The sequence below is a fragment of the Danio rerio genome, chromosome 4 (genome assembly GCF_049306965.1).
Source record: "Danio rerio strain Tuebingen ecotype United States chromosome 4, GRCz12tu, whole genome shotgun sequence".
NCBI classification, from domain to species: Eukaryota; Metazoa; Chordata; class Actinopteri; order Cypriniformes; family Danionidae; genus Danio; species Danio rerio.
The window spans coordinates 18105001-18112043 of NC_133179.1; positions in this window are offsets into that span (position 1 = coordinate 18105001).

Consider the following 7043-nt stretch of genomic DNA (forward strand, 5'->3'; position numbering starts at 1 on the left):
TTTATGAAATAATAAATAAGCATATAAAACCATTTCTGAAGAATTTTTGAACATACCTAAGCCTCACACCTACTCTATAGATATCAGACAACAACTTAATTTAATAAATCAATGCAGTCTATTGCACGCTCAAATGAAAATGTATGAAGCCACTACATCCCAGTCACACGTGCAGACCATCAGGAATCAGAGGAGCCTGTTTGAAAGACAGGAGAAAGTGACCACAGTATGCTAAAAAAATCCCTTTGTGTTTGCTCAAGAGAGCATGTAGTGACGTCCCTGGCCACCAAGCCACGTTCGGCAGCCCATGTCCTTTCGGTGCTGGGCTTGTCAGGTAGCTGTCGCTCTGAGTGCTGTCTAATACCCAGAAGGGTGTTTCGTCATTCATTCTATCCTTAAACTGACTACAACAAAAGTGCTCCTGTTTCCTGTTAACATTCACACCCTGAGGCTAGTAAACTCTGCAAGTCTGCGTCTTATCTTTGCTAATGACTCAGGCCTGTACTAGTGTTAATACTTTTAAACTAACAGATGGACAATCACAATAGAACAAGGTCATGGAATAGACTTTTTTTTTAACTATTATTTCAAAGAATCACTCCACTTTGTAAAAATAGGCTCATTTTGCAACTTCCCTAGAATTATTCATGATTTACCATTTTTATATCCATTTAGCCAATCTCTGGTGGGATCACTTTTAGCTTAGCTTAGCATAGATCATTCAATCGAATTTAGCATGTCAATCAAAAACTTGGATAATTTGGATAATTTTTCTATTTAAAGTTTGACTATTCTGTCGTCAGAAAACTACAGATGAAAAATGAAAAGTTTTCTAGACTGATATGGCTAGAAACTATACTTTCATTCTGGCGTAGTATCTAAGGAACTTTGTTGCCGTACAATGCCTACAGCAGGGGCAAAGATAATACACCTGAAAATCTGATAAGTTCGTTGTATTCCAGTTAAAAGAGTTCGTCTCCATGGTTGCAAGGCATGCTTCTTGTGCATGGCGAAAGTTATATGAATTTTAGGTGCTGCGTAATATCATTGTGCCTGCTGCAGCCAGTCCATTGAGCATGCGTCAATACCACCTCCATATTGCTATAGTGCTTCCTGGACAAAAGTCATTCAACCACACTTAGTCAAGACCAAAGCCAATCTGAAGATGCTGGACGTTTCCATTGTGTGTGGGTGTAGTAACGAGAAAACAAAGCATAAAGGGATAACATTTCATAGGTAAGATTTTATTTTTAATGATTTTGTATTTTATGAACTTTTGTGCTAAACAAGTGTTATTGGTGATAATACAATCACTTACTGCACTGACCATAGGACAAAGTAGCACCAACTTGCACTAAATTCTAAACTCTTATGCTTGTTTGGTTTAATAAAATCAGCAAAAATGTAAATGTAAATGCCAGAAACTTGTATTAATGTTGGCTAAGTGACAGAGGATAATACATTTCCATGCACACAAACACGTTTAATTCTTTCTTGCAAAATTTAGTCAGTTTTCATGCCCAGCATGAGCGACCCTTTTCAAATCAATCCATAGATTTTCGATGATATTCAAGTTTGGGGACTTGGATGGCCATTGTAGAACATTGCATCATGAATTCCTTTGTAGATCTAGAACTGTGCTTTGGGTCATAGTCCTGCTGAAACATCCAACCTTGCTGTAACTTCAGCCTCTTGACAGATTTCTCAACATTGTTCTTAAGAATCTGCTTATACTGGGTGGAATCAATGCAACCTTTAACTCTGACAAAGTTTCCAGTACCTGTGCTTGCCACACATCCCCACAGCATGACGGACCCTCCACCATATTTTACAGTAGGGAGCATGTTCTTCTCCTGAAATACTGCACCTATGGGTGTGGCACAGTATATTTTTCCAAAATGATTTAGGCTTGTCCAGATGAGCCTTTGCATACCTTATACAACTCTTCTTGTTGGCAGAATGCAGAAAAGGCTTCTTCTGCATCACATTCCATTCAGCTGTTCTTTGTGAAAAGTCCAATGAACTGTGGAACCATGTACAATGACATTATTAGCAGGAAGATGGCCATAGAACTTTTTGGAGGAGTTTTGTGGTTTCACTAGAACTGTTCCTGTGGCCTTCCATTTACTTATTATATTTCTGACTGTGGAGATAAAACTTGAAACCTTTGTGCTAGCTATTTGCATCCTTCTCCTAATTCATGGTGATTAATTATTCTAGTTTTTAGGTCATTAGGAAATTATTTTGAGGTTCCCATGTCACTACCTTTAGGTTGACAATAAGAAGCAAAACTAGCAGTCAGCTATCGTAAATATCCTTTTTCATGATTGGTTGCACCTGTGTTAGGATTGTTAAGGTTCACCGAATCACTCAAATAAATTTTGTGTTGTAATCAATTAGCATTAAGTGACTACAGGTTTTGAAATCCACACAAGAGAGAGGGTATCTAAACTTTTGCATAGCCTATTTTACAGTTTCAATTTAATTTTGCATCTGGTGTGACCGCAGCATAAGACGAGATCCATAAAACCAGTCAAGAAAATTATTAAAACTCTCTGGTCTTTTTTTATCTAATCTGCTTCAATGATTTATGCTTAGCTAAGCTAAATGTGCTTCTGCCAGACCTGGAAATCAACTGAGTTCAAAAATAGTAAAACCCAACTGTTTAGCTCTAGGGAAGTTGCAAAATTAGCTATAAAAAAAAGTATTCCTTTAAACTCAACATGTTAAAAATGTGATTCATATGCTGACTTTAGTTAAACAAGTTAAACTACATTAATCATTCATTCATTTTCCTTCAACTGAGTCCCTTATATATCAGGGGTTGCCACCGTGGAATGAACTGCCTACTATTCCAGCATATGTTTTACACAGTGGATGTCCTTCCAGTCACATCCCAGTACTGGGAAAAACCCACACACTCTCATTTCCACACACACACACACACACACACACACACACACACACACACACACACACACACACACACACACGCACACACACACACACACACACACGCTACGGAAATGCTAACTGGCCCAGCTGGGACTCAAAATACCCACAAAAATAGCAACCCTCTTGCTGTGAGGCGACAGTACCAACAACTGAGCCACCGTGCCACCTCTTCAAATAATGAATACAAATTGTATTTCTAATTTAGTATTGCCATAATTTTTTTATGCTGTTTAAGGAAATTATTTTGACAACTTTAGGTCCATTTTTCATTGACTTCCCATGTTTAACACACTCTATTCAGCAGCATGCCATCATGCACCATGCTAGACTGAAAACCACTTGTGTCTTGCATAAAATGTGCTGGATTTTTTCTCCTCCTCCTTACAGTTTTGTTCATCTTCATTAGCATTCGCTCTCCTCGTCTGTCCCGCATGGCCTCTGGGTGAGCCTGATCCTGGGAGAGAGTCTGTCAGGGCCACGTGTAGTAAGGGGGGCGCCGCGCTGGGTGTAAAATTTGATTAAGCGGTGGGCGAGCGTGTCCGAGCGTGGCTGTTGTGTGGACCAGCTCGCGCGGCTGTGGGTTCCCAGCGTGCCGTTTGGAGGTTAAGTGCCGCAGAAAAGACTCTCATTATCCCGAGTGAGAACTGCCCATGTGGCTGCCCGCTCTCTCCTTCCTTCTCTGTCACTCCCTCACTCATTCATCCTTCCTTCTCGAGCTGCGCTCCTGAAAGCCTCCAAAACGTTTCATTCACTCTCCCTTGACCCCCTTTCAGCCCCCCTCTCCTGCTCTGTCTCTCTCTAGTCTTTATGTGTTAGAAAAAAGGGCCGTACAATGGCAGAGGAAGGGCCAGTGCAGATTCTTCAGCACCCCTGTGGACTCTAAACTGTGGGCTGTGAGACAATCCACATGTGGAGCATGTGCAGAGGAGCCGTTCTTCATCCATCAGTCAAAACTGAGGACACTTTAACTCTCTCAGGGCCTTTCAGAGTTCTCATCTCATTGAAATGAGTTACAAATTTAAAGATCGACTATCATTATGTTGCTGTTACTTAAAGGGGATTGTTCACCCATAATGAAAATCCTGACATCATTTACTCAGCCTCAGCTTATTCCAAACCAAACCTGTTTGAGTTTTTTTCTTCTGTTGAACAAGAATTGCCATATTTAGAATGTAGGAAACCTGTAGCTATTGACTACTATAGTATTTTTCCTGTTTAAAATTCTTAGAATTTTACATTTACATTGACACTTTTATCCAAACATTTTTATCCCAAAATTTACATTGACAATTTTATCCAAAGCGACTTACAATTGAGGAGGCAATCAGTGATTAAACAAGAAGTAATAAACAAGAAATGCTAGTTAAACAAAATAACTAGTTTGTTCTCATAGGAGTTAATGCTATAGTGTAAGAGTGGTAGAGTTTTCTTTTTTTATAGAGATAGTGCTTCTACAGGTGGTCTTGGTTTTATTCACCAGGGTTAAGGTGCTCTCAGAAAAGATAAGTTTTCAGCTGCCCTTTGAACGATTCCAGTGAATCCGCAGTCTGTCTGGAAACAGGACGATCATTCCACCAGTGTGAAAAAATATCTCCATATAATTGTTAAATGCTAATTTAGGCTATTTACAATTTTAAGGAACTTATTTAAGGAACTTTTTTACTTGTTTTTCCGTGTATATTATTTTACAACGCCCTTAGAGTTAAACAGTTGACTTTTAACAGTTTTTAATTCATTCAGCCATTCTCCAGATCTGGCGGGAGCACTTATAGCTTAGCTTACCATAAATTATTGAATCAGATTTGACCACTGGTGTCTTGCTAAAAATGACCGATATGGCTAAGAACTATAGTCGCATTCTTAGACTTTGTTGCTGTATTATATTTGCCACAGCTGTGAGACATATACTGTAAATATAATGTACTGGTCATATTGGAAGGTACCTAGGTGGGAAATATCTGCTTCAGCCATGGTACAGCAGTAAAGTTCCTTGATTAATACGCCAGAATGTACAGTAAGTTCCTAGACATATCAACCTAGAAAATATCAATTTTTGACCCCAAAGGGTCAAGCTTTAAATAAAAAGAGAAAAATATTGAATATATCAGAAATATCAAAACTCTTTCACATTTTTTTGAGCGAGGTGCTAATGGTCTAATCCGATACAATTATTTATGCTAAGCTAAGCTAAAGTTACTCCCGCCAGACCAAGTCTCAGAGATTGGCTGAATGGATTAAAAAATGCTAAAACTCAATGGGTTTTTAAAAAAGTGGAGTAAATGCCTGTTAATTACTTTGTCACTGCTGATTTTACAGTGTATACAGTACTGTATGTGGTCAAAATAAATTTGGACCAATCAAAAATTTTAAGTTTTAAAGATTGTTTTGAAAAAAAAAAATACTCATCAAGGCTGTGTTAATTGTATCAGAATAAAGAGAAAATAGTATAAATGGTGAAATATTATAAAAATGTAAATATATTTTTTTAATTGAATGATTTATTGATCATGATATAGCAGAAATCCTTCTAATATGGTGATCTGCTGTCAGCTTCTGATTTCAGTTAAATACATTTATGTAAAATAACATGTTTTTAAAGATTTATATAAAAAAATGTTTTGTAACAATGTAAAATTGTTAAGTGACTAAATAAAAATATATGAGAGAATTAAAATATATTATTGTTCGATCAAAAGATTAAACATGATACATCCAATTTTATTATTTTAGTTCATGTTATGTTTTTGTGCCTCAAATAACTGTTAGTAGTAATACATCTTTTCCATTTAAATGTTTGATATTAATAATAATATTTTAATATAAATGATAATATGAAATTGTCATTTTAAATGTGTTACTAATAAAATGGAACTTGATGTGACAGATTAAATGATTGATTTATGGATATTAATATACAGGGCTGCTCTAGCATGCTTTTCAAAACAAAAAGTAATAATCATTTTAAAAAGTTAAGAACTGGAGGGATAAATGTTGAACATACAGACTCATGGATAGATTTTCATCTCCAGAGTATTTAAAGCCTGCAAAACTGGTTTGCTCCTCCGCTCATATAGTAAAGCTTATATAAAAATGAAATGAATGGTCATTGGTGCGTTGAAGTGAATTCACTTCAACGCACCAATGACCATTCATTTCATTTTTCATTTAAGGTTGCAGTTCAGATCATTAGCAGGGGCAATTTTAAATGTCACAGAGCACATCTGCTCAGCTTTTGAGAACAGATCCTCTGTGTTGGACCTCCATTGGCGTCCTGAATGCTGTTGTACATTCAGACGCCTCAACTATAGACACGCGATTGTCTGCCATTAATGACTTTTAATTACACTGTACTCGAAAGTATACAGTATTTAATGGAAAAATAAGTGTCGCATTGATTGCATGCACAGTAACAGCTGGGCTCTGAGCTGAAAAACGTGACCAGAAAAGAGAGACACAGTAGCATATTGCTGGAGTTTTATTAAAGGACTGTTGTTTCTGGCTCATGAAAATGTCTTCAAGGCATGTGTGTGATGTATATTGGACAATTCTTGGCATGATTTCTTTTTTCTCTTGAAAGCAGGTAATCCTGGTTAAAGTGCATCTAGGAAAAAAAGACAAGCATTACTGTATGGTTTGAAAATAAATAAAATTCACTGAGCTATCATGTTAAACAGGGACAGGAGCAGAGTTCATCTCAGAGGGAGAAACCGAAGAAAAGTTTTTTTTTTTTTGCTTATAGCAGCCTCTTGTGGATGACTTGTGGATATTGCATTGCATATATTATATTTTATTATATTATATTATATTATATTATATTATATTATATTATATTATATTATATTATATTATATTATATTATATTATATTATATTATATTATATTGTTATTTATTTATTTGTGTATTTATGTATTTATTTTTATGCATGTATTTTTATTTTTAAACAATAACTGCATATTTAGATAAATAATGAAACAATTATGTAAAGGAAAGAAATGAATGGATACAAGTTAAATAAATAATAAATAAAAAAATACAAATTTGAATTAAAAGTGCAAATAAATAGAAATATACAGTTCTATAATAAATA